Below are 26,931 nucleotides of genomic sequence, written 5' to 3'. Positions count from 1 at the left end.
GTGTCAAATTCTTGATCAGTTCCTCTTATCAAATAAGTCTTTAAGAAAGTTCAAATCCCATACTCTAAGCCTCTTAAAGAAACTGTAAGAAATTGTATTGTCCAACCTATTTAGAGAAAAAACCAAAACATACCTAGAAACCTGGCTTCAGAAAGGACTCGTTACACCAGAGCTAATCCTGATCCAAATCCACCACCTGTGTTTGAGAACCCCAATCTGATCCCTAGGATTCTTAGGAGACAAGAAAGCCAAGAGAGTTCTGCTAGTTCTCGGCCTTTATACAGATCAAGATCCTGTCCTGTGAAGTGGATTTACCTTGAGGATGAACCCTTTGATGAATTTTTTGAGACCTCTTTATTTGTAACTTTTTCTGAATCTGGGTTAACCCACACAGTTCATGATCCATTATTTATCGAAGATTTACAACTTGAGATTGTCACTTCACATCTTGACAGACATTTGCAGAATTCCATTCAATCTGAACTTACCTCTGTAGGAACACCAAACCTTTCTGTAATCACTTTAGCCTCTCCAAGTTCATCAATAGCACCTCAGACATCTCAACCCCAAAACACCCCTTCCACCCCTCCATCCACCACTCCAAGACCAACCCCAGCTGTTGTTTCAACCCAACCTACTGCAATGGCAAATAGGTATACCCCCCTCAATTTACCTGCCAATCCTGGGGCTATGCCCCAAGACTATCAAAGTAAAATCACTCCTTTCGATGGCTCTAGTACTTACACTGCACAACAACATACCAAAAAGATGACAGACTACTTTGAGATATATGAAATTGATACAAATGATGTCAGAATGAGAATATTCGTTCAAAGTCTGACTGGAGATGTTAGAACATGGTTTAGAGCTCTCCCTGCAAACAGTATCAATGAACTACAAGCTCTTTATACAACATTCTTAAACAGATGGTAAAAGAAGAAAGATCCTCTCCAGATATTATCAGAATATGAAAACTTGAAGAGAGGAACACAAGAGACTGTACAAGATTACTGTACTAGGTTTAATAATGTTTACAATGCTATCCCTCAAAACCTCAGACCTCCTCCAGATTTGGCATTGATCAAATTCCCTGATGGATTTAATTCGGATATGGCATACCAACTCAGGGAAAGAGCTCTTTGAACCTTAGAAGAGATGAAAAGTATAGCGGTCAGTGTTGAAGCCAACCTGATATCCAAACGAGTTAAAGCCAGAGCTGAAAGGAGGATACCTTTGAAAGAAGAACCTTTAGCCTTTGAACAGAAATTAGATGCTATTATTAAAGGAATGGATAGGCTTGGAGATAGAGTAGAAACAATCGAGAGAAAATCCCCTTGGGATGGTCAACCAAGTAATACTGGGAGAAATCCAAATTTCAGGAAGAACCAAAACCCGAACACTGGAAAGACCGGCCCTGATCAAAAACCTTAGGCCCCCATTCCAGGAAAACTATGCTGAAGCCTCAACTTCTGATCAATTGATGGGACTCAACAATGAACAACAAGTTTTCTTGACCCAAGAGGATCAATAAGCTCACATTCTTAAACAATTCCAAACTCAATCAGGTGAATCATTTGACTTTAGGGAGGGATATGATACAGTCATATATGAAATCCACAAACAATATAATCTGAGCAGAAGAATAGATATTCTTGAAACCAATAAACAGAAAGCCACAAAGCAGCCTAACAAAGGTAAGACCAATACCACCCCAGTACATATTCTTTCCAGAATAGACCCTAACCCTGCTAATCCAATTATTGAAGATGTATCCGATAATCAACCAAATAACAGACAAATTTCCACTTCTATTCCTTCCAAAGGAAACGTGGAAGAACCTTCGGAAGTTGATTTGGAAACAACTTCAGCCCATAATCCCACTCCTGAAAAGGAGAGAAACACAGAGAATACAGAAGAAAAAGAGAATCCAACTGTCCAAAATGCAAGAACTCAGACTGAAAAACCTTTTAATCTGGAAGCTAAAGTAGGCAAATTAAAAATAGTTGTCCCATTGTCTGAACTAGCTAAACATGATGTCTACAGAAGCCAAATCAACAAGTCACTCAAAATTTCTGTGAATGAAGATTCAGTAAATGTTTTTGATGACCAGCCTGAATTGATTTTTGGCCCTGAAGTGAATGGGAAATCAATAGATGGAGGAATTCCTCCTTTCTATGTAAGTTTGAACATACATGATAAAATACTTCATAATGCCATGTTTGATTTTGGTGCATCTCATAACTTAATGCCTAAATCTGTAATGGAGAAATTGGACCTAGACATCACCAGGCCGTATAAAGACCTCTTTTCTTTTGATTCAAGTCAGGTCAGATGTTTAGGACTAATCAAAGACTTGTGTGTATCACTAGTTCAATATCTTGCCAAAACAATCTTAATGGACATAGTAGTAGTTGATATTCCACCAAAGTATGGCATGTTATTATCCAGGTCTTGGGGTGCAAAGCTTCAAGGATCTCTACAACTGGACATGTCTTATGCTACTATTTCAGTATTCGGTCAACCCAAGAAACTATACAGAGAAACCTTAATGAAATACGTTGTAAGTAGTCAGGAGAAACCCCAAAATTTCCCTATCTACTCAGTACACTCTGATATGGATTCTTTCATTCTTTACAATGTTGAAAGTGATTCCTCAAATGAATTGGAAGTTTTAGCAGCAGAACCAAAAGAAATTACAAATGAAAAATCTAGTGTTCAAATACAAGAAATTTCTGAGAACAATGAAACATCAGACACCCAAGAGAAAACAAAAGAAAGCAAAGAAACAAATCTCCCTATTAAACAAATTCCTGAGACTCCTGACACCAATTATGAACATGAAATTCTCTGGCACTTAGAATTTGATGGTTTAGTTAACAAATTAGGAGCAGGAGCAGGAATTTGGGTGCACAATCTTGAAAACGACCATGCTGAAGGCCATGCCTACAGATTAAACTTTAGATGCACCAATAATATGGTAGAATATGAAGCTCTATTGCTAGGTCTTAAATTGATTAAAAGATTAGGAGAAATTAGGGTGTCTGTCTTAGGAGATTCTGAGTTAATAGTTCAATAGATTAAAGGAAAGTATTCAACAAATGATCCCAGACTGAAGTATTACAGAGACAGTGATAGAGATTCTCAATACATTTCTGGAAACTAAGCTTGCCAAAATCCCAAGAAAACATAACTTGCAAGCTCATAGTCTGGCAATGTTTGCCAGCACCTGCAAATTACCATTCGAACCTAATCATCAGTTCACAGCTGAGATTAGACATAGGCCAGCTATACCTGACAATTTGAAGAACTGGCAAGTGTTTGATAGTGATAAGCAGATTAACAATTTCTTGACCTTAGATGAAGAATTTTGTAACACTAACATAGATGTAGATACAGTTAATGAGTTTGATCAAACAAATAAGATAGAAACAGACATTTCAGCAGAAAGTGCAACTCAAATGCTTCACCCAACAAAATTTACCAAAAAAGAAATGCAGGATCTTCAAGAAATGGATATTGATGAAATTATTGAAGGAGAATCTGAAGTAATCAATTTAAAAGACAATCATTTGCCTCAGGGATTAACTCCTTTGGAAGATCTCTTTGATTTCAATGATATTCCAAAGAAACCTAAGATGGAACCCTTAAGAGCAGATATTGAGGACTATAATTTGGGAACCGAGGATGATCCTAAAATGGTAAAGTTATCTAAATCTTTGCCCCCTGACCAAAAAATCAAATATGTTGAACTAATGAAAGAGTTCCAGGATGTCTTTGCCTGGAGTTATGAAGACCTGAAATCTTATGACACCTCCATAATTCAGCATACAATACCTCTGAAGGAAAATCAGAAACCATTCAAGCAAAAGCTTAGAAGAATTAACCCTGTACTGCTGCCCTTAATTGAAAAAGAAATCAAACGAATGTATGAATCTGGGATAATCGCTCCTATCAGGTTTTCAGAGTGGGTGTCTAATCTAGTACCTACTAGGAAGAAAACTAGAGAAATCAGATTATGTGTTGATTTAAGGAATGTTAATAAGGTTTCTCTGAAGGACAATTACCCTTTACCCAAGATGGATCACATTTTATAGAGGGTGGTAGGCGCTTCTAGGATTTCACTCTTGGATGGATTCTCAAGCTATAACCAGATTCTGGTTCATCCTGATGACCAGGAAAAGATTGCTTTTACAACACCATGGGGTACATTCAAATATGTTAAAATGCCATTTGGACTTAAAAATGTAGGGGCGACCTTCCAAAGAGCAATGGACATAGCATTTGCAAAAGAAATTCATGATTTTCTGGTTATATATCTAGATGACCTGACTGTTTTTTCTAAATCAGATCAACAACATTTGGATCATCTGAGACAAGTATTCTTGAAATGTAGAAAATATGGTATTTCTTTAAATCCTAAGAAGTCCTTATTTGGTCTAGAGGAAGGCAAACTTTTAGGCCATATTATCTCCAAAGAGGGCATCAGAATTGATCCTGCTAGAATAGAAGCTATTCTGCAAATACCCCACCCTAGAAATGTCAAAGAACTTTTAGCTTTCCTAGGAAAGATCAATTTCTTGAGACGATTCATATCTAATTTAGCTGAATTAATTAGATTTCTTAATAATATGTTGAAAAAGGATTCTAGTATTAGATGGACAGTTGAAGCCAAGCAAGCCTTTGAAGAAATTAAAATGGCTTTAACCAAAACACCAGTCCTTACAAGTCCAAAGTTTGATAGAGGCTTCATAATATTTTCATTTGCATCAGAACACACCATAGCTGTTGTTTTACTACAAAAGGATGATCAAGGATGTGAAAAACTGTTATGAAACCAGCTCAAGAAAAGATAGAAAAGAAAGATCAACGCCTTAGAATTCAGCCTCTTCGAGGGGGCAACCTCCTTTACATTACATAAATGAACAATTCTTGGATGATACAAATGACAAAACCTCCTTTCTATATATAGGAGTCTAAGGAGTCACAATATAATCCAGCCGACCTAACAATAATAATATAAAGCCACAAAAATAATAATAGAGGGATTCTATGGGCACAGAAATAACAATATGTGGGTAATAGGGGCACAACAATATAAATAAGGGGTATAACTACAATAGTAATGGGGTAATCACTAGTATTATAGGGACCCAACATGCCCCTCTCCTTCAAAAAAGTGTTGTCCTCAACGCTTGAGCAGTTCTGGATACTTCTGCATAAAATTCTCATCCTCCCATGTGGAATCTTCAGCGGATAAGTTCTTCCACTTGATAAGATACTCTGAAATTGATCGATTTCGTAGCTGTCGAGTTCTTGTTTCTGTGACTGCTTCCGGTTCCAATATAATTTTTCCTTCCTCGTCAAGTTCTGGCAATATTGTTTGAACTGGGAGCTTGTCGCCTATAACCTTCTTTAAACATGAAACATGGAAAACTGGGTGCAATCGAGAAGCTGCAGGAAGCTCCAATTTGTATGCCATAGTACCAATCTTTTGCAACACCTTGTACGGACCATAATACTTTGGTGATAATTTATTATCCTTCTTAGCTTGCTTTAGGGACATTTGCTTATATGGTTGTAGCCGTAGGAATACCCAATCACCTACATCAAAACTTCTTTCACTGCGATGTTGATCTGCCTGTTGTTTCATTCTATTTTGTGCCAACACGAGGTTATCCTTTAAGAGTTGGAGGACTTGTTGTTGATGTTCGATGTGATGTTCCACTGCCTGAACCTTAGAATTTTCTCTTAAATATGATGTGATGGATGGTGGTTGATACCCATAAAGTGCCATAAATGGGGTCATTTTTGTTGCTGTATGGAAGGAAGTGTTATACCACCATTCAGCCAGAGGCAACCATTTGACCCATTGTGTCTGTTTATCAGATACAAAGCAACGAAGATATCCTTCCAAACATTTGTTTACTATCTCAGTTTGCCCATCAGATTGAGGATGATAAGATGAGCTATGAGCTAACTGAGTACCAAGACAAGAAAATAATTCTGTCCAAAAATTTCCAGTGAAAATGGGATCTCTGTCACTTACAATAATCTTTGGGTTTCCATGTAGCTTTTGAACTGTTTCCATAAATGCAGTAGAAACTGTACTGGCTTTAAATGGATGTGATAATGCACAAAAGTGTGCATACTTGGTAAGTCTGTCAACTACCACCATGATGACACTCTTTCCCTCAGACTTGGGTAAACCTGTGATAAAATCCATTGAAACCTCCTCCCAACGTTGGCTTGGAATGGATAAAGGTTGTAATAGACCCGGTGTCTTAATTGTTTCAACTTTATTTTGTTGGCAAACCAAACATTCCGCCACAAACTTTTGAATATCTGATTTAAGGCCATCCCAAAAAAATTCCTTCTTAACCCTGTGGTAAGTTTTTAAAAATCCTGAGTGCCCTCCTAAGGGAGAAGTGTGCAATTCCATAAGAATCTTTTGTTTTAGCTGGGAATTCTTACAGAGGTATAAGCGATCTTTGTACCATAACGAATCATTTTGCCAGCTAAATGTATCAGAAGTACTGGAATCTTGTTGTAGCTTTCGAATAAGTGCCCACACTTCTTCGTCATTCTTCCATTCCTCCCTTGCTTCGTTTATCCAATCTGGTTGGATAATAGAAATGGCACACAACAATGCTTCCACATCCTCATCCTTTCTTGAGAGTGCATCTGCCACCACATTTTGCTTCCCTTTTTTGTAGATGATTTCAAAGTCATAACCCAACATCTTTGTGACCCACTTTTGTTGCTCTTCAGAGGATAATCTTTGTTCTAAAAAGTATTTAAGGCTATCATGATCCGTTTTTACCTTGAAGTGTCTTCCCATTAGGTAGGGTCGCCATTTCTTAAGTGCATGGAGTATTGCCAACATTTCCTTCTCATAAATAGCTTTGCTTAAAAACTTTCCCTTGATTGGACGACTTTCAAAAGCAATGGGTCTTTCATCTTGCATTAGAACAGCACCAATTCCATTTCCTGAAGCATCACATTCCACAATAAAGGTTTTTGTGAAGTCCGGTGTAGCTAAGACCGGTGCTTGGCACATTGCCTCTTTAAGATGTTCAAAGGCCTTTGTTGCTTCCGGAGTCCATGAAAATGAATCTTTCTTCAATAATGTTGTTAGAGGTGCTGCTATTCTCCCATAATTCTTAACAAACTTGCGATAATACCCTGTCAACCCAAGAAATCCTCGCAGATGCTTTATGGATGTGGGGATTTTCCATTCCTTAATGGCTTTAATTTTGCTAGGGTCTACCTTAACTCCTTCATGAGATACAATATGACCCAAATATTCCACCTCCTGGACTCCAAAGAAACATTTGGATCTTTTTGCATATAATTGTTTCTCCTCCAATAGTTGTAGCACCTTGTCAACATGTTCAACATGATCCTTCCAAGACTTGCTGTAGATTAGTATATCATCAAAAAATACTAACACAAATTTTCTAAGGAATGGTTTGAAAATTGAATTCATCAAACCTTGAAATGTTGAAGGTGCATTGGTAAGGCCAAAAGGCATGACCAAAAATTCATAATGACCCTCATGAGTTCTAAATGTCGTTTTCGGAATGTCTTCAATCTTCATTCTGATTTGATGATATCCCGAACGAAGATCCAACTTGGTGAAGTAAATTGATCCATGCAATTCATCCAGTAATTCATCAATGACAGGAATGGGGAACTTATCTTTAATAGTGAGCTTGTTGAGCTCCCTATAATCTGGACACATGCGCCATGATCCATCCTTCTTGTGCACCAATACTACTGGAGCTGAGAAAGAACTTTGACTCGGTTGAATTATACCAGCCTCTAGCATTTCTGCAACCATACGTTCAATTTCACTTTTTTGGACATAGGGATATCTGTACGGCCTGATGTTTGGAGGAACACTTCCTGGAATCAGATGAATAGCATGATCATGATCACGCATAGGTGGGAGACCTTTGGGAGTCTCAAATACCTTGGAATGATTGTCCAGGACTTTTTGGAGATCTGGAGAAATAGATGATTCCAATGTGGAAACATCTAGCGAACATAATTGTGCAATTACACCTCTTTGCTCCTTTTTTAGAAGCTTTGTCATACCATTAGAGCTGATTATCTTTCCTGGTTTCCCTGCAATACCCCTTAATTCAACTTCCTTTCCTTCCACAGAAAATTTCATGAAAAGTTCTTGAAAATTAAAAGCTATTGTACCCAAGGATTGTAGCCATTGGACTCCTAGTACAACATCAGCACCTCCCATTGGAATGGAAAGCATTGGGCTAGTCAATACATATTCTCCCATGGATAGCTTGATATTATGGCACTTTCCAGAACAATTTATTGTTCCTCCATTTGCAATCATCACTTGACACTCTGGTGCTGGATATAGGAAGCAATTCAATTCTTTTGCTACCCTACAATGAATAAAATTGTGGGTGCTTCCTGAATCAATCAACACTATTACCTTTTTCTTCTTGATTTGTCCTTCTATCTTGATGGTTTGAGGAGTGGTAATTCCCGCCAATGCATTACAAGATATGGTCGGATTTATTTGTTCTTCATCTAGGCTTTGTTCCTGGAATATATCCTCTTCTTTTGACCTTTCTTGCTCCTTTTCTTCTTCCTCTTCACAATCTATGTAGAATAATTTCTTCTCAGCACACTTATGACCTTTTGTGTATTTGCTATCACAATTGTAACAAAGCCCTTTTGCTCTTTTTTCTTCCAATTGTTGTGGTGTCAACCTTGTAGGTTGTGGAAGACTATGGGCAACAACACTTCCGTCTTTATAGTTGTGAATGGTATGCTTCCTAGTTGCCATAATTTTGCTTTCCATTTTTCTTGCTAACCTGAATGCCTTCTCTAATGAATCAGGTTCCCAAAGGCGCACATCATGTTGGATATTATCCTTTAAAGACCCTATGAACACATCAATCCTATGCTCCTCTGGAATATCTTTTACCCTTATGTTCAATTTTTGGAACTCCTCAATGTGCTCCATTATTGAACCCTTTTGTTTGAGACTTATCAATTGGCTAAAAAAAGTGTTGCTTTTTGTATCCTCATAATGTGCTATCAATTCTTCCGTAAAAATTGCCCAAGTGATAAATTGTTTACGAGAACAAAGCCATTGATACCATACAAACTGATTTGGTTCCAAATATAAAGTTGCCATACGTACCTTTTGTGTGTTTTGCACATTATTGAGATCGAAGAATTGCTCCATCTGTAATATCCATGTGGCGGGATCCTTGCCATCAAACTTCCTCATATCGATTTTTGGAACATGGTGAGTCTTCGATCCAACATTAGAGTCTATGGAATCATGATTAACATTTCTTTTGTTCTCATCATGAGTTTCCTTTAGTACTCTTTCACCTTTAGTGACTATTTCTTGTAGCAACTTATCCATCTTATCATCCATGCCATCAATTTTAGCGTCCATGCCATTCACCTTAGCTTCCATGCCATCCATCTTAGCTTCTACACCTTTCTTTAAACCATCCATCTTAGCTTCTACATCTTTCCTTAAACCATCCATTTTAGATTCTGTTGCTTTTTGTGCAAGTGACATTTGTTGCACTTGTTCTTGTAATTTTGATATATCATGTAGCATTTCTTCCTCTTCTTCATGAGTCATGCTAGAGCTTTCAGGTTCCTTACTAGGTGTTTGCATTTTCTTTCCTCGGGGCATCAGTTACCGATAATAATGCTCTACTATTCCCTTTGAATTCCTTCAAAATAAATTTTCAAACCAAGCTTAAGCAAAAATTAAAGAAAATCTACACACCTTTTTTCACTTTGTAGGAGCTCGATATTGCCTCTGATGTATCTCTGTACTTTCTGATCATCTAGTTCTAAATTTGTGACCTGTAGTAGCCCTCTGTGTCCTCTTTCCAATGCCACAAGTCTGACCCAAATTGGATTCTCCAAGGAAGAGTTATGCGAAATCTCCCACAGTGACTTGATTATAGACTAGTTCAGTAGAGCGAACTTGTACGACGTGCCACGTGTCACTGTTTCAACCTTTGACTCTAAAAAATATATAAAAGAAAACTACAGTCCGTCCTCTTTCTGTACCTTCTTACGAAATTTCAATCCGATGCTCAGAAAGAAAGTTATGACGATTTTCCCCAGGTCACCTGTTTTGAATGTAATTCAGGAGTCTGCAAAAAGACCAACTTCCTCAGATCATATCTCCGAAAATATCGCGCGAAAAACTCTGAAATTTGGACCCAAGGTTCAGCGCAATTTTTTCTCAAATGGGTTTTTTTTGCGACTTCTGAAACGTCACAGAAAAAAAGTTATAGCAAAAATTCCACGATGACCTGTTTGGAGCAGCGAAACCCTAGAATCCAAAGCTCTGATACCAAATGTTATGAAACCAGCTCAAGAAAAGATAGAAAAGAAAGATCAACGCCTTAGAATTCAGCCTCTTCGAGGGGGCAACCTCCTTTACATTACATAAATGAACAATTCTTGGATGATACAAATGACAAAACCTCCTTTCTATATATAGGAGTCTAAGGAGTCACAATATAATCCAGCCGACCTAACAATAATAATATAAAGCCACAAAAATAATAATAGAGGGATTCTATGGGCACAGAAATAACAATATGTGGGTAATAGGGGCACAACAATATAAATAAGGGGTATAACTACAATAGTAATGGGGTAATCACTAGTATTATAGGGACCCAACAAAAACCTATAGCCTTTTTTAGTAAAGCACTGAGAGATGCACCACTAAAATACAAAATCATGGAAAAGAAATCTTTTGCACTTTTAAAAGCTATCAAAGACTTTAGAGTCTACATATTGTATTCCCATGTAATAGCCTATGTACCAAATGTTGTGGTCAAAGACATCTTAACTCAGGATGGAATTGAGAGCAAACGAGGTAAATGGATTGCTGCTATATTGGAGTATGATATTGAAATAAAACCTACAAAGCTTATAAAAGGACAGCGATTGGCCAAACTCATGATTGAAACAAATTGTCAAGCCCTAGATATTAATGAACTGGATAATGAACAGGAGATGGCAACTCCACAAATCAGCCAGGCCTTCTTAGATTCACCTTGGTACACTGATATAACTTATGTATTATTAAACCTGCAAGATCCTCCAGGGTTATCCAGAACTAAGAAAAGGTTTTTAAAGATGAAAGCTTCAAAATTTTGTATTTTAGACAATGCTCTTTTTTGGAAAAATCATGAAGGTATTCTATTGAATTGTTTATTAAAAGAAGAAGCTGACAAGGTTCTCAAATAATTTCATGCAGGAGACTATGGTGGACACCTTTACTAGAAGGCAACTGCAGACAAGATCCTGAGGGCTGGATTTTATTGGCCAACCTTGTTCACTGATGTAAAGAAATTTGTCACTGCTTGCCATAAATGTCAAATTTTTGAAGGCAAGAGAAAACTATTACCTTTACCCCTGAGACCAATTTCCACCGAAAAACCCTTCCAACAATGGGGCTTGGACTTCATTGGAGAAATCCATCCTCCTTCTTCTAGCCAACATAAATGGATTCTCACTACCACAGATTATTTCACCAAATGGATAGAAGCCATTCCTTCTAGACAAGCCAATGACACAGTGATTATAGGATTCTTAGAAACCAACATATTGTCTAGATTTGGCTGTCCCGAGAAGATCATAACTGATAATGCTGCTGCCTTCAAATCCAAGAAAATGATAAGTTTCTGTAATAAGTACCATATCACTTTAGGCCATTCCACAGCCTATTACCCTCAAGGTAATGGTCTAGCTGAGTCTTCCAATAAAAGCCTAATTAATATTATTAAGAAATTATTGGAAGAAAACAAGAAAAATTGGCACAAGAAACTTACTAATGCATTGTGGGCAGACAGACTTACCACCAAGAAATCTATTGGAACTAGTCCTTATGAATTAGTCTATGGCATGGAGGTTGTATTTCCTTCATCTTTAGGAGTTCCTGTAATGAAATTACTTCAAGAAGCTCAAGTGGAACCCAATGATATTCAAAGGAGAATAAATCAGACCATCCATCTGCAACAAACCAGAGAGGAAGTATATCAGAGATCCCAAGTGGTACAAGAGAAACTTAAGAAAATATTTGATAAAAGAACCAAGGCAGAAGACTTCTACATTGGAGACAAAGTTTTAAGATGGGATTCTAGGAGAGAGGATAAGGGAAAACATGGGAAGTTTGACTTCCTATGGAAAGGACCTTTTGTTATCCATGCTTTACAAGGGAACAATACTTACTATCTCAAAAACTTGGATGACACAGAAACAGAAGAAGGGCCAGTTAATGGTCGAATGCTGAAGCATTACTATGATCCCACTTTTTAATGTATTCTAATTTTAACATGTAAATACTATATCCTTGGTAATGTCACAGTTTGGATTTGATAGTAACTTGCTGGAGTTGAAGCTCGGAGAGAAGGCCTTAAGCTTCAGAAGGATTACTGTCATACATACAGTAAAACAACCAGCAGAAGGGGATTTCAGAGCACAGGCGAAGCCATTGAGAAAGGCCATCTGACCTGCTGTTCTTGACTTTCCACCAGGAAAAGCCATCCCCAAGTGGAGCCAGTGTTATGCTCCTATACCAATAGGTGTCATATTTCATGATTGACTTGATGAGCTATGAACATGTTCATACATTTTCTTGTTGCAAAGGTTTTCCATATTTTCAAAAAATCAAAAAAAAATTAAAAAATGTAAAGAGGATATACCCTAAAAGAAAAATAAAAGGGTAAAAAGAATAAAATGGTCAAAAAAGTGAAGAAAAATGAACCCCACCAAAACAAAAGATAGACTAGGAAAGTGTGCAAATCTGAATGCCACTACTATTTCATTTTCTGTAATAAGCAATTGTGTGCAGCTTGTTAAATTATGCCACAATTGATTAATAGTCAAACAGCTTAAGCTTGGCTAGTTCATATTTGAATTTCATGTTTTAGAAGTAGAGAATAAAATATGACCAAACTGTTTAATCTTGGTAGATAAGTAAATAGGTAGAGTGAATAAAAGGAGCTCCACAATTTAATATGAGCCCTTAGATGTAATAAGATTAGACTTAGATAGATTTTTATATGTAAAAGAAAAGTGTGATAAGGGTTTGCCAGTTCAAGTGCACCCTAATAAAGAAGAAAAAATGCCAGGCTAAAGTAGGTAGGGTAGGTAGATGGTGTTGCAAAATTATTTGTGATGGATAATGTCTCTGAAATGTGTTATTTTTCACTTTTATCACAAGTACAAGGCATACATTTCACTTGATGCAGTTCAAGAAAGACAAGGTCAAATAACTAACTTCCATTCACATTTCCCCAAAGACTTCACTAATTATCCCTAAAAGTATTAAGGTCTTTGAAAATTAAAGGGGCTCAGAGCATTTCTCTGACTTCTGGAGGGACGGGACCCTCGGCCCAGTAATTTGAAAATCCTAAGTACTTAAAATTATCCATAAACCATTCATTTGACTTCATGAAATCATTTCCTAAGTAAAAATCTTATTTTACTTAGGAATAATGCACAATATCACCTAAAAAACCCCTTTTTAATTTTAGCCTAAGTTCAAATATATACGTGAAATGTTTTAATTTGGCGCTTTTACACTTCACAGTAATATTAACTATTAACATACATATTATATAAATCCCGCCTATTTCCCTTTCCCGTATTATTTAGTTATATACTAATCCCCGAAACATTATATACCCCACCCCGGTAAATTATAACCATAAATATAGTCAAAAGGGATTAATGGATTTATTAGAAATTCGTTAATAACCAAAGTTCCCCGCCCCGCAAAATGGAATTAATTAACCCTCAAGGTTAATTAAGAACCACCCCCAACCAATTGTAATTCCCATGATACAATTAAAATATGTTTATTATGCCGAGCCCGCTACAGTAAACCCTCTGCCATATTACCGTTCCCGTCTGCCGTCCGACCACTTCCACATCATTCGACGGTTGACATCGATATCGTGCCCCCTTGGTGACCACGCTTTAACACACGATCACCAGGCGGTTTTCCGCCCGTACCTCTGCCACACATCATGCATTCGATGTGATCGCTCACCCTCCACCCAAAACCACCTAACTCCAAAAGCGGTGCGAGCACATACCGCTTACCGCCCCTCCATAAAACGACAAAATGTCTTTTCGCCGCTTACGTCACCCGCCCGATAAAACCCCCGCCAACCTAGATTTTGCGAATAAAACCAATGTAAAGTCATTTTTCACTGTTATATGTTGCGACTGTTTTCCCATGCAAAGCGATGTCCCCGTCAACTGCCAAAGCTTTTCAACCGCCACCTGGTCAGAAAATTTGTAGTGACGTTGTCCAGAACCTGTCATCCATCCCGCCATTGCATTCTTCACTTCCCCGATACAGGTATTTATCCAATTTTCACTGAAACCCTGTAATTTTGGTTTTCTACTGAAAATTCTACAAGAAAGGGCCAAATTCAGTTCTAGTCCAGTCTGTGTTTACCATAAAAGTTTCCAAACCTGCTGTTTGACCTATTTTCTCACAGAAAACCCAAATTCCATTCCTGAATCCACAAGAACCAGAGATGGAGACCCCTATAGCTCTGAATGTCACACCCATAAACGCCCCTCACAAAGATTTAGATTATCTGCCCCTGGCCGATAAAGATTTTCAGATAAAAGACTTATCAGGTAATGAAAACCACCTTAAGATCTTTTTCCAAGCCAGAGACAGCTATCTTAATGGCTCTGACATCTTAGGACTGTGGGAATCCAACCTTCCCATGTACTTCCTCCCCGTAGTCCATGTTTTCCCAAATATCATTCATCACTGCTATGCTAATTATGACCCTACTCAAAGAGCAGTCCTGTCCCCAAGTCAAGAAGTCCTTTTTCCCATAACTGCTCATTCCATCAATGAAATGCTGCAATTCCATTCCAATCATGCTCTCACTCCCCTCTCTATGGGATACTTATTTGAAAGAGCTCCCCAATTGTCTCAAGCAAAACTTACTCGCATCTGTCAGACTATGGGATACTTACTTGAAAGAGCTCCCCCATTGTCTCAAGCAGAACTTACTCGCATCTGTCAGATGTTCATGGACCCTAAACATCAGCCCAAAGGCCCACCTCCTTATCTACAGGATCTCTTCACAGATACAGGAAGGATTATAATTGATATGATAGCCTCAATCATGGGATTCAACTCTGGAGAGTATGTTGATGAAATAACCTTGGTATTATTGTCTATTTTTACCCCTGGACAGCCCCCTAATGTTAAATATGATTATGCCTCTTATATTGCCAACAAAATTCATGACCAATTCATAAAACTGGACAATGAAGGAGTCTTCAAATACACTACTTTCATCTATCATCTTCTGTTGTATTATCAGTCAGACAGCTTCCCTTTCCCTGTCAAGAAACTTGATACTAGAGGCAATCCAAGGTCTGTCATTTTTTGGAGCCCCATTTTCCATAGATCCCTTGAGACCCCTTACACCTACAATGAGTTCATTGACCTATTTGTCCATCCAGCAACCACTTTACTGACAAGAGTTTCTCCTCCTAGGATAAATGGTGATATGAAGAAAATCCTCTAGCTCTCCAAGCAATACAGGATAGGTGACTGGTACCTATATAAGAATCACACAGAAATCAGAATTTATGGATGTGAACTCTGCCCTTTCAAGCTGCCAAAATATGTTCCAATGAGACTCTTTGCATTGGAATATTTCAGACAAATGATAAATGCAGACCTAGTCCATTTTTGTAATGCCAAGAAGAAAGCTTAGCTTAGAATAAAGAACCATCTAGGCCCTTTTGTCTGCAACGCTAGGGAAGCATGGAAAGAAGCAGAAAAAATTCTAGAAGAGCAACTTAAGTTACAAAAGAGTTTTGAGTGGAAACCATATGACCCCAGCAGTTTTATATGTGATAGGAGAATGAAGAATGGGTTGTCCCCTTATATTCACCATAGAATTCCAAAAATTGAAAAATATGCAAATATGGATGACTGGAGGGAAGGTACCCTAGTAGAGCATGATAGTGAACAAGTCAATTTTGAGAAAGTTATGAGAGATTTTGAGAAAACACTTGATTTGGATTCTTTTGGGCAGGTATCATTTAAGTTATCTCAGAGGTCAGAAGTTGGTGCCTCCAGTGCTGGAACCTCTCAACAACCTTCACAAGAAACAAGTATACCAGCTACAAGGTCATCAAAGGGCAAGGAATTAGAGACTAGCTTTCAACACACTGAATAGCCTACAATGTCCAAGCAGCCTGAAACTTCCAGAGAACAGGCTCAAATACAGACTCCCCCCACTCAGGTCAATATAGGAGAGCCTCCAATTCTACAAACTCCTTTAAATGAGGAAAGAAACAAAAAGAGAGACAGGGAAAAAAATACCCCTGCCAGTGAACCATCAGGACAGCCTGGAACAAAGAGACAGAGATTAAATCCCCTTTCAGAGGAGGAATTTACAAAAGAAAATACAGATAGTCAAAGGGAAGAAAGAGTGGAAAGCCATCAAACTTTCCCAACAGGAGGAACATCCACTAACTCTCAGAGGCAGGAGCTAGAAAGGCATAAAAGTGTAGAGATATCTTCTTCCAAGCCACCAGGGACTGATGCCTTAGACATCAAGAAAACATTCACAGAAATAAAAGCCAAGAATGATCCATTGAGGATGCAGGTTTATAACAGATATTTGAAGATGGCTCCTACAAATCAATAGAGATTGATGTCAGCCTATGACATCAAAGAAGGCAAGATGATAATGAGCTATTTCAAGCCCAAGGTGCAGCAGCCTACATCAGCAGCAGATTATATCAGAACAAACCTTGAAGTCATGGAAAAGGATATTCATCCTTTGGATCAAATTGAGTTGCATAAGCAAACTGGATAAATTATTTACTCAACCTTGGCAAGGCAATGATGGCCCACAGGTTACAAAATTCTTTGGACAATACTACTGCTCAACTACACTTGGAAAAGGCCTCCTCTCAGGCCAAAGATAACAGAATAAAGTCTTTGGAAGAAATAATTATTGGATTGGGACATAATCCCAAAGATGTGAAAGGTGTAGAAGCACTAATCAAAAAGAAAGATGAAGATATTGTTGCCCTAAGGAAGCAACTAAAACTGCCACCTTCAAGGCACCCACAGACTGATGAGGTTATAAATCAAAAATCTGAAGAAGAAATGATGGATTTGCTCTTAAAGCTTAATGAAAGACTGAATGATACTGAACAAGCACTTGAAAAGGCATTGAAGGACAAGCAAGGAGAGTCAACCTCCCAGCCTCCCAATGTAATCCCAGTAGTATCAACAGCAGTCCCATCAACTCTTGGAGCAACATTGGCACCAAATATCCCTATAGTCACAGCAAAGGCAGTCACAGGAATAGCACAGGGCAGCAATGCTAATTTGAGCATAGAAGAGCTGATAAAGGCAATGGAAGACCTGAAACTACAAGTTTTAGAACTAAATAAGCTAAAGGAGCAATATGCCAAAATGGAACGAAGCTATGATCTCTCAAAGGTAAATGTTGCAGAAAAAACAAGAGAGATTAAAATGTTAGAAAACAAAATAAAATCATTGGAGAAGGATCTTACATTTGACAAGCCTCTAACAGAAATCAAAAGAATTCTTTGGACCAACATCACTCAATCCATAAATGATGTTTGGCCATCCATCCAAGTGATCTATGAACAGATTGATCTAGTGAAAGCAACACAGGGAGAAATTCAAAGGACAAAAGCTCTGTTAGGACAAATGCATGATCAAGCCAACCGACTCATACATTTTTTGAATAACAGAAATAAGGAACAACTGGAAGAACTTGGCATCTCAGATAGGACAGACACTATTTTGGAAATCAAAAGGGTGCTAACCAAGAAAACTTTGATGCAGAATTTAGAGAGAAGATGTCAAGATATGCAGGTGGAAATTAATTCTTTTATGGAGAAGTTCACTATTTTGCAGAATAAAGGGCTACCAAGTCCTTTGGTGATTAATGACAGATTAATGAGGCACATAGATTATGTAGACAAATTGAATAAGGACGTTGGAAATCAAGCTAGTTCATCAACAAGTGCATCAGGAATAAAAGCACTCCCCACAGACCGATTTCTCTATGACAGCTTAGAGAACTTATTCTATGTTGAGCATGAGATAAAGCACTTGTTCCCAATCCAGCCTACCTTTTTTAGATATACAAAAACTAATGAGACCCTAAGGAAACTTCAGAAACACAGATTTCCAGAACAAAAATGGTGGGAAGACATGTTGGAAATTTTGTAAATTTATCCCTGGTAAAATGTAAATTTTGAGCTATTTACTGTGGTAAGATGAATAAAGGTGAGCAGAGATGAACAAAGGTCAAACAGGTCGAAGTGTATCAGAACAGGTAAAGAGTATCAGTCAAAACAGGGCAGCCAGCACAGAGTTACTAAAGAAGACAGCAGCAAGCCAAATCATAGGGCCTGCCTCCAGCACACTCAGCAAGAAAAGGAATAGCACAACATCAGTTTACCTTTCTCCTATCTTCGAGACTAGTTGTCTCTATTTTTTTGTAAAATATGATTAATCACCCTAGAATCTATCACTCTGTTATGAGATATTTTTTGAAAAGATTTTTTGTATAAATACCCCCTCAATTGGAGTATTGAGGGTGGATTCTTTGACATTGCTATAATATTGACTATTTTGGAATAAAGTGTTGTTGGACCAACTTTTGTATGGCTTGCTGGATAAAGAATTGAAGCAAAGGACTTTTCACAGATTTCTTGAAGCAAACACCGGATCAATAAGTCCTCTATACCTTATGTTTTAAAGTTTTCCTTGTTTATTATATCATCTCTGTTTCACATCTATATGATAAACGAAAAAGAATAATTTAGAATATGCTTGATTGCACTATGTTTTCAATTGTTATTATTCTCCATGTTTTCTTTTGAATTAGTATAAACAGTGAAATCTTGATTGCTCCTATTTTCTAGTTCTTTCATTTTGATTATTTATTAAAGAATACTTAACTGCTCTTTAGTAGTAATCATTCAAGTTCCCTCTTTAAATATGCTAAAGGATTCTTAACTGCCCTTCACCCATTTTAAGCCCATTCCATCTATTCCAAGTTGTTATTTGTTCCCTGTTTGACCATCTTGCCCTGTGAAACCATCTTTTGTTAAGAAACCAAATCCAGTTAAGCCATCTTCTTTGACTCCATTAGCCCAATGGACTAAGCTACTTAGTTTTACCCCTTTGCTATTGAATCTCACCACCCAAACTCAAACAAAACTCCCAAACTTCACAACTAGCCTAATATCTTTCAAAACCAAGCTAAATCATAAAGAGAGAGCCCTCTCTGAGTACATATTGGCTAGATCCTATACTTAAAAGTCTGTTTTTGGTTACCTCGGACCCCTTTCCTCTTCCCAACAACTTCTAGGAAAAACTGAGTGATAACACCTAACATGACAGGACGAAGCACAGTGAGATCTTGTACCAAGACATGGTATAAAAGGAAGAAACATGGATCCAATACTATTCTATAGTCAAGTAGATTGCTAACAATTCCTTTGTCCTAGGATGACGTTTGTATACTTCGAGAACAAGCTTGGATTGATTGAGCATGTCTCTCTTAGCAAGAGGGAGTGATAAAATTGCAACATCAAGGACAAACATTCTCCTGAGGTCAAGTTGACTGAGATTGGAGAGAATGCTCCAGTGTTGATCTGATAGCATCAAGGATAGAGATTCTCCCTGTGTCAAGTATGTTGACTAGAATTAGGGAGAATGGTTTGACAAATGATAGTCATTCTTCCTATGTCAAGTATGTTTACCAAAATTAGGAATAATGGTCCAAGAGACCCATAATCACTCAATTGAGCGGGTGCCTCAAAGCATTAGGCCTAGAACTCTCTAGATAGGTTGAGTGAGCTCATTTAGCATCAATCATGGAATTACTCATGTAGAGTGTGGCATTTGGAGATTCACCATGTGTCAAATATATTGACCTAAATGATGGTGAACCAATACTAGTCAGTATACCATGTTCTAAAGATACCATAATTATGGTGACTAGTTGATGCTAATGATGTACCATGTGTCAAGAGTATTGACCAAGATTATGGTGATGATGCACCATAGGTCAGAAGTACCGACTAGAATGATGGTATCTAGTTGATGCTGCAAATTTTACCATAGGTCAAAGTTGTTGACCAGGATTATGGTAATGGAATGACGTTGATGTTGATGATGAATTATTATAACCTTTTTCTTAGAGAAACTTATCAACAAGAGAACATATGGATAATCATTACAAATACCTCCCTAGCTAAGAGGGAGTGTTGAATTTTGTAGCTATGGTTGGTCTTCATAATTGATATTTTAGCTAATTATATATGTAATAATAAATATAAGACATGTTTTTCATGTCCTTGTCAAAAGAAAAATATTAAGGGATGTTTTTCACGTCCTTTTCAAAAGAGAAATGTTGAATTTTGAAATTTGATTTTTTGGATCCAATAAGGTCAAGTTGGCCCTCCTCCTAGTCAATTTGGCCCTAGTTAAAGAGGCACCCATTCGACTAGACAATCTTCTATATATGAGGCACTCGACCTCCCCTCCTAGACAAAATTTATATCATAATAAAAAGTCATATTTTGGGCATCCAACGAAGAGCATATGGAGATAAGAAGAAGGATGAGGAAAGCTGAATTTCTCCAACTGATAATCAACATCTTTCTCTCTGTCTCTCTTTGTTGACTTCGCACGTGTGGTATTTTTCTTTGTTGGTATTTTTCTTTGTTGTTGACTTTGCATATGTTATAGAAATTATATGTATCTTTGGGCATCAGGTCCAAGTTTTCTTTGGTGTAGGAGCAGGCTGATATTCAGCCCTAACAGATCATCCATACATAATTTAGTGAGCAGTTGTTTGACATGACTAGGAGGCAGTTTGACTAGGTTTGACCATAATAATATTGCTAGTTAGTTTGACCTTATACTTGGCTAGAGGAATTAGATGTATCTTTGTTGAACTGAATAATTTCTGTAAGGAAAAGGTTGTTGGGTTTTCCCCCCATGTGGGTTTTCCTATGGAAAAATGATTATGTCTCTTATTATGTTGTCTCTATGATTCTATTACTCTACTATTGAACATCTTTCGTGTAATTACTTATTGATAAATGTGAATACAAGAGAATTTAAATGATTATAATTAGAAATGTATTTAGATAAGAATACTATGAAAAATCAACAAGATGGAGTGAGAAGGGAGAGATGGAGAGAGGGTGAGGGAGAGAGGAGAGAAGGAGAAAAGAGAGAGATAAGGAGAGAGACAGAGGGAGAGAAGGGGAAGAGAGACAGAGGGAGAGGAAGAGGGAGGAAGAGAGATATAGATTGTAACAGACCTGGTGAAAATTTCATGTAATAAAAGTTAATAAAGGAAAAATAAGGCCACGAATAAGGGACACTTATTCCAAGCTAAATTTTGGGCGAAGATATCCCAGTGGCATCATTGGATGTGTGTTTTGGCTAAGGAAAATTGGCAAAGGCTAAGGCAAAGGCATTAAAAAGCAAAAAGGCATTTTGGCACATTTATTAATGAAATTAAAGGAAAATAGGAGAAAAGTAAGGTGAAAGGTCACAGGTTGCATGTGAGGAGGAAAATGAAGGAAATTAATGGAATATGAAGAAATTAGAGGCCTCATTAATAAAAAGTCTTATGAGGGTTAATGGGAAAGCTTTTTCTAACCTTTTTTCAGTTCAAGTTTGGAGCTCTCTCATTATTCTCTCTCTTTCTCACTCTTGTTCACTTAGAGTTTTCTTGGAGCACTCTAACTTTGGATCAAGGAAGGAAAAGCGAACGAAAGGAAAGGAATGGAAAGAAAGGATCAAGGAAGAAGAGTAGGATCAAGCAGCTTCAACAGGAATACTTACAGCTAATCTTTTGCATGTGTGATTTCCTATCTGGTTTAGACATGCATGGCTTTGCATGTTGGTGTATGGTTCTCTCGATGTCGATGGCATGGTGTTTTCAGGTTATGACAATGAATTTCAGCCTAGCCTTGCCTTTTTCTAGATGCCATGGTATGTTGGGATGTTTATCTCGGTTTTGAGCTTTGGTTTGCCAGATGGATTTCAGAATCCGAGGCGGAGGTGGTCTCAAGGTTCATTCCCAAAGGCCTAGGAATCCCTTGAATGGCTTTGGCGGGATACACGATAAATCCTGACGGAGAAATATCGGTTTAGCGATCCGAGTTTGGATTGTGGTAAATCCTGAGAGACTAGTCTTGGTTTAGGTCCTAGTGATCTAGGATTGGATTGCGGTAAAGCCTGAGAGACAAGGAGATGGAAAATTCCTCAAGGATATTTAATGATGGATTTCGGATGACATTCCAAGTTCATTTTGGTTGTGATCGGAGCACCGATTTTGGTGTGATCACGGTTTGGTGAGGGTGGAGGTGGTTTAACCTCTAGATTCCCTTGGTTGTTCTTGGATTGGTTGTTCTATGAGATCCCACATTCATGCTTGGAATATGGCACGAGGGTGACTGGCTGAAAGAGAGATTTGGTTCAACCATGTCTATGGTCGGGTGGTATGTGGAAGTCCTAAACCTGGTCAGATTTTCCTATGATTAATAAAAGATAAGTTCTCTTACTTTTGTTCTAGTTTATATGTGGATTTAATGGATGTCATATATCTGATATTTATATGGTTCATGTCATGGTTATTTCATGTATTTACTTGTAATTGTTAAATGGACGGATGCAAGACCTAATTGATGGTATGATAGTTCAATGGAGAAGGAGGTGATCCTTATAGTTATGTTTCATAAGTTCTTTCAGTCATTTATGATTTGTCTTGTATCATAGACCTGTAGGTTGCATTGATGCCAAGTGTTTAACAGAATGTCAGTCCCGGTTGGGGATGCTCAGGCCTAGTCCTGAGGTTGTTTTTTGATTTATCAGCATCATTATCATGTCTTTTATGGATTCTGAAGGTTGTAGCAAGTTTTGGGGAGAGGCCAGGATTCTGGGCTAGAAAAGTGGCTCAAATCTTGGGGTCCCTAGCACAGGTTTGCTGAGAAAAGTCCACAGAGGTCTATGAGATAGAATTTGAGTTGTTGGTCATTGTCTTGCCTATAACATGAGAGTGACTCTGGGTTAAAAGTATTAAATCATTAGTGGGACGCAGGGACAGACTATCTGAGTGGTTGACATGTCTCTTGAGGGTGTTTTGTTGATGTGGATGGGTTGGTTTGATATGTCCTGTTGATTCCATTTCCTTAGGTCACCTAGGAGATTGAATCCCTTAGTAACCTCTCTCATCACATGTTTTCGCAAATGGTTGGTTGCTTGGGAGGACCAGGGAGGAGGGGATATTACTGATTGGTATCATAGTGTGGTTGCGCTCTCCTTAGGTGAAGATGCTCTATCATGCATGCATGTCAGTTGCATGTGTGTCTCTTACATTTGCATTCCATGTGCTTGTTTCATTGCATCATGTTGATCATGATTGTAGTAAGGTTGTCATGAGGAGCTTGATGTGATTTTGTGGGATGCATCATCAGAATTTTATGACTGGTTGCATATGGTTATATGTCGCTTACATGTTGATTATATGTCGCTTGACTACATCCTTGTATGTCAGGCACATTCTTGAATGTTTTGATTACATGTATCAGTCTTGTAGGTTGATTACAAGAATTGATCACTTATGCTTGACTACATGCATTCATACATATGTGTAGTTGATTAGGCATTGCTTATGCATGTTGATAGTTGCATGTGGAAATGTGTGCAATGGAGTAATGGTTGTTGTCATGCATGAGGCCACAACATGCATTGTTGATATGGACTTGCATTCATGACTGGACCCTATGCTAGAATGATGTTTATGCATTGATACACTTATTCGATATATGTCTATATGTTTTTATAATTATGTTATACATGTATTAGGTTGATTTGATGATTTTGCAGATAAGGCATCCTCCCCGAATTATGCTAAGGTACATTGGTTTATTGTGATTTGGTTTAGCTGACATAGTATGCCTTGTAGGAAAGAGATCGGATGGCTAGAAATGTCGTAGACTACATAGAATCTCCCTATGCATCAAATGGGTAGTGTGGTGTGGGGCACTCTTCTGACTTAGCAGACACATTGAGAAACCTGAAGGAAGAAATAAGGAGTTGAAAAGTGTACAATGACAAAATAATGCAGGAATGAGAGAAACAAGCAGAGGTGAATGTGATACTACTTTAGAGTTTATCAGATTTGGAGCGACAATGACCATTTCTGATCAGCCATGGACATGAGGACAAAAATCATGAGGCATGTGGAAGTAGGTCTCCTAGTAGACACAAGTCGGATAGATTTGACACGATTAGAGATGGCAGGTTGTTGGATACTCTGGATAGGAGAGGTGATTGACACAAGTACTATTCCAGTTCTAGTTCTAATAGGCATCATGATCGTCATCATCATCATCCTTACAGGAGGAGTGATAGGGATACTTATCAGATGAGTTTAAGAAGGCAAAGCCACATAACTTTCATGGAGAGATGAAGAAATCACAGTATGTAGAGGCATCGTTGTTGGGTATGAACAAATTCTTCCGATTGCCTGGTTATTCAGAAAACATGAAAGAAAATATAGCCACTTTCAGTCTCAGAGGTAAATTAGATATTTGGTGGGAAGACGTGAAGAATGTCAAAGGTATGCATGAGGAGTATTTGACTTGGCATGCATTTGAAAGGCTCTTCAAGAAGAATTACTTTTCTAAGAGGTACTATGATGACAGAGCTAAGGAGTTTTATGAGTTGCGGATGGGTTCTATGAAAGATGATGAGTATAATAGCAGATTTTTGGAGTTTTTTAGATATGTGCCTTACCTCAGGGAGGAGAATACCAAGGTTCATAGATTCATTAGTGGATTTCCAGTTGCATAGAGAGACCGGATTGATTTTGATGAGCTTAGATCGTTGGAGGAGGCCATCCGAAATTTCAAGCATTGTTATGAGCAGTCAAAGCACAAAGTTGAGCCCAAGCATGACTTGAAAAGAAATGAGAAAGCTAAAGGAAAATGGCCACCAAAGAGAGGAAGACCTCAAGATGCAAGTGAGAAAGAAAATGCAGTTCCTTACAAGAGATTCAATACAGCTGAGAAGGGACATGGAGAGCAGCAGGATAGAGGTAGTGGTAGGGAACCATTGCAGTGTTGGATATGTGGTAAGGATCATCGTAAGAGGTAGTGTCCGCACTATCAGAGTGATGGTAGATCCTAGATCTACAGTTCTCAGGAGGCGCATACAGTTGGTGATGTTGGTCATAGCATTCCTCAGATCTATGTAGTTGTGGACAATAGGCAGGCGGATCACTAGGCATCGATCATTGAGATGGACGGTAAGATTTATGATCAATTTGTTTCTATTTAGATTTATCCTGGATCTAATTATAGTTATATTAATCCTAACCAGGTGGATAAGTGTGGTTTGAGAAAAGAAGTGCATACTGAATCTTTGCTGGTACAGTTGGCTACAGGTACGAAGAAGAGAGTTCACCATTCGGTAATAGTGTGTGCATTTGAGTTAAATGGCATGCCTATAGCAACACATTTGAATGTACTACTGTTGGGTTCATATAGTATGCTTTTGGGTATGGATTGGCTATACCTTCACATAACCAAAGTGGGTTTATTTGACAAGGCCATTGAGTGTGTGGATGATAGTGAGGAAAAGAGGACTCTGCAGAGGAAGAAGAAACCTACATCAGTGAGGATGGTTACCGCTATGCAGGCTAAGTGTAGTTACAAAAAAGGTTGTGTGATGTTTGCAGTACACATTTCTAGTGACAAGGGTAAGGAGGTTGAGGATGCTGATGTATTGAGTAGATACCCAGTTTTACAATAGTGCAAGGATGTATTTCTTGAGGACATTACAGAGTTTCCACCTCACAAGGAGGTATGATTTTATGTTGAGTTGGTGCTAGGGGCATCCCCAACATCAAAAGTACCTTGCAGGATGAGCACACCTCAGTTGGTTGAGTTAAAGTTATAGCTGAAGGAAATTTTGGACAAGGGTTACAATAGCCCGAGTGTATCACCTTGGGGTGCACCAGTGTTGTTCGTGAAGAAGAAACATGGTACCCTTAGATTGTGCATTGACTACAGGCAATTGAAAAAAGTAACGATCAAGAACAGGTGCCCATTGCCGAGGATTGATGATTTGCTTGATCAATTTAAGGGAGCAGCAATGTTCTCTAAGATTGACTTGAGATTGGGATACCATCGGGTACGCATCAAGGAAGAGGATATCTTCAAGACTATGTTCAGGGCCAGGTATGGGCATTATGAGTTTGTTGTTGTTCCATTCGGTTTCACTAATGCTCCAACTACATTTATGTGTTTGATGAATAGTGTGTTGCGTCTTTATCTGGACAAGTTTGTTATTGTATTCATTGATGACATATTAGTATATTCTAAGAATGAGGAAGAACATGTCGAGCATTTAGCAGCAGTGTTGAGATTGCTAAGAGAGCATCAGTTGTATGCTAAGCTTAGCAAGTGCAGCTTCTTTCAGATAAAGGTGCATTATTTTGGGCATGTTGTCTCCAAGGATGGCATAGTAGTGGATCCAAAAAAGACAAGGGCTATTATGGAGTGGGCATTTCCTAAGAATGTGGATGAGGTGAGATCATTCATGAGATTGGCAAGTTACTACAGGAGATTAATCAGGAACTTCTCACGCATTGCATATCCTATCACGTCATTGCAGTGGAAAGGTAAGAAGTTTGAATGGATAAAAGAATGTGAGGTTATTTTGTCTTTGAGGTTTCTGCGAGTCTCATGTTTGTGTTTTTCTTCCGGATCCATCGCATTCAATTTCTTTTTAGATCGACGTTTCAAACCAGCAACGGTGGTTCATCT

The sequence above is a fragment of the Pinus tabuliformis genome, chromosome 7, assembly GCF_031772625.1.
Source record: "Pinus tabuliformis cultivar Carrire ecotype Pingquan chromosome 7, CPIR1, whole genome shotgun sequence".
NCBI classification, from domain to species: Eukaryota; Viridiplantae; Streptophyta; class Pinopsida; order Pinales; family Pinaceae; genus Pinus; species Pinus tabuliformis.
Note: the sequence above shows the minus strand (reverse complement) of the source record.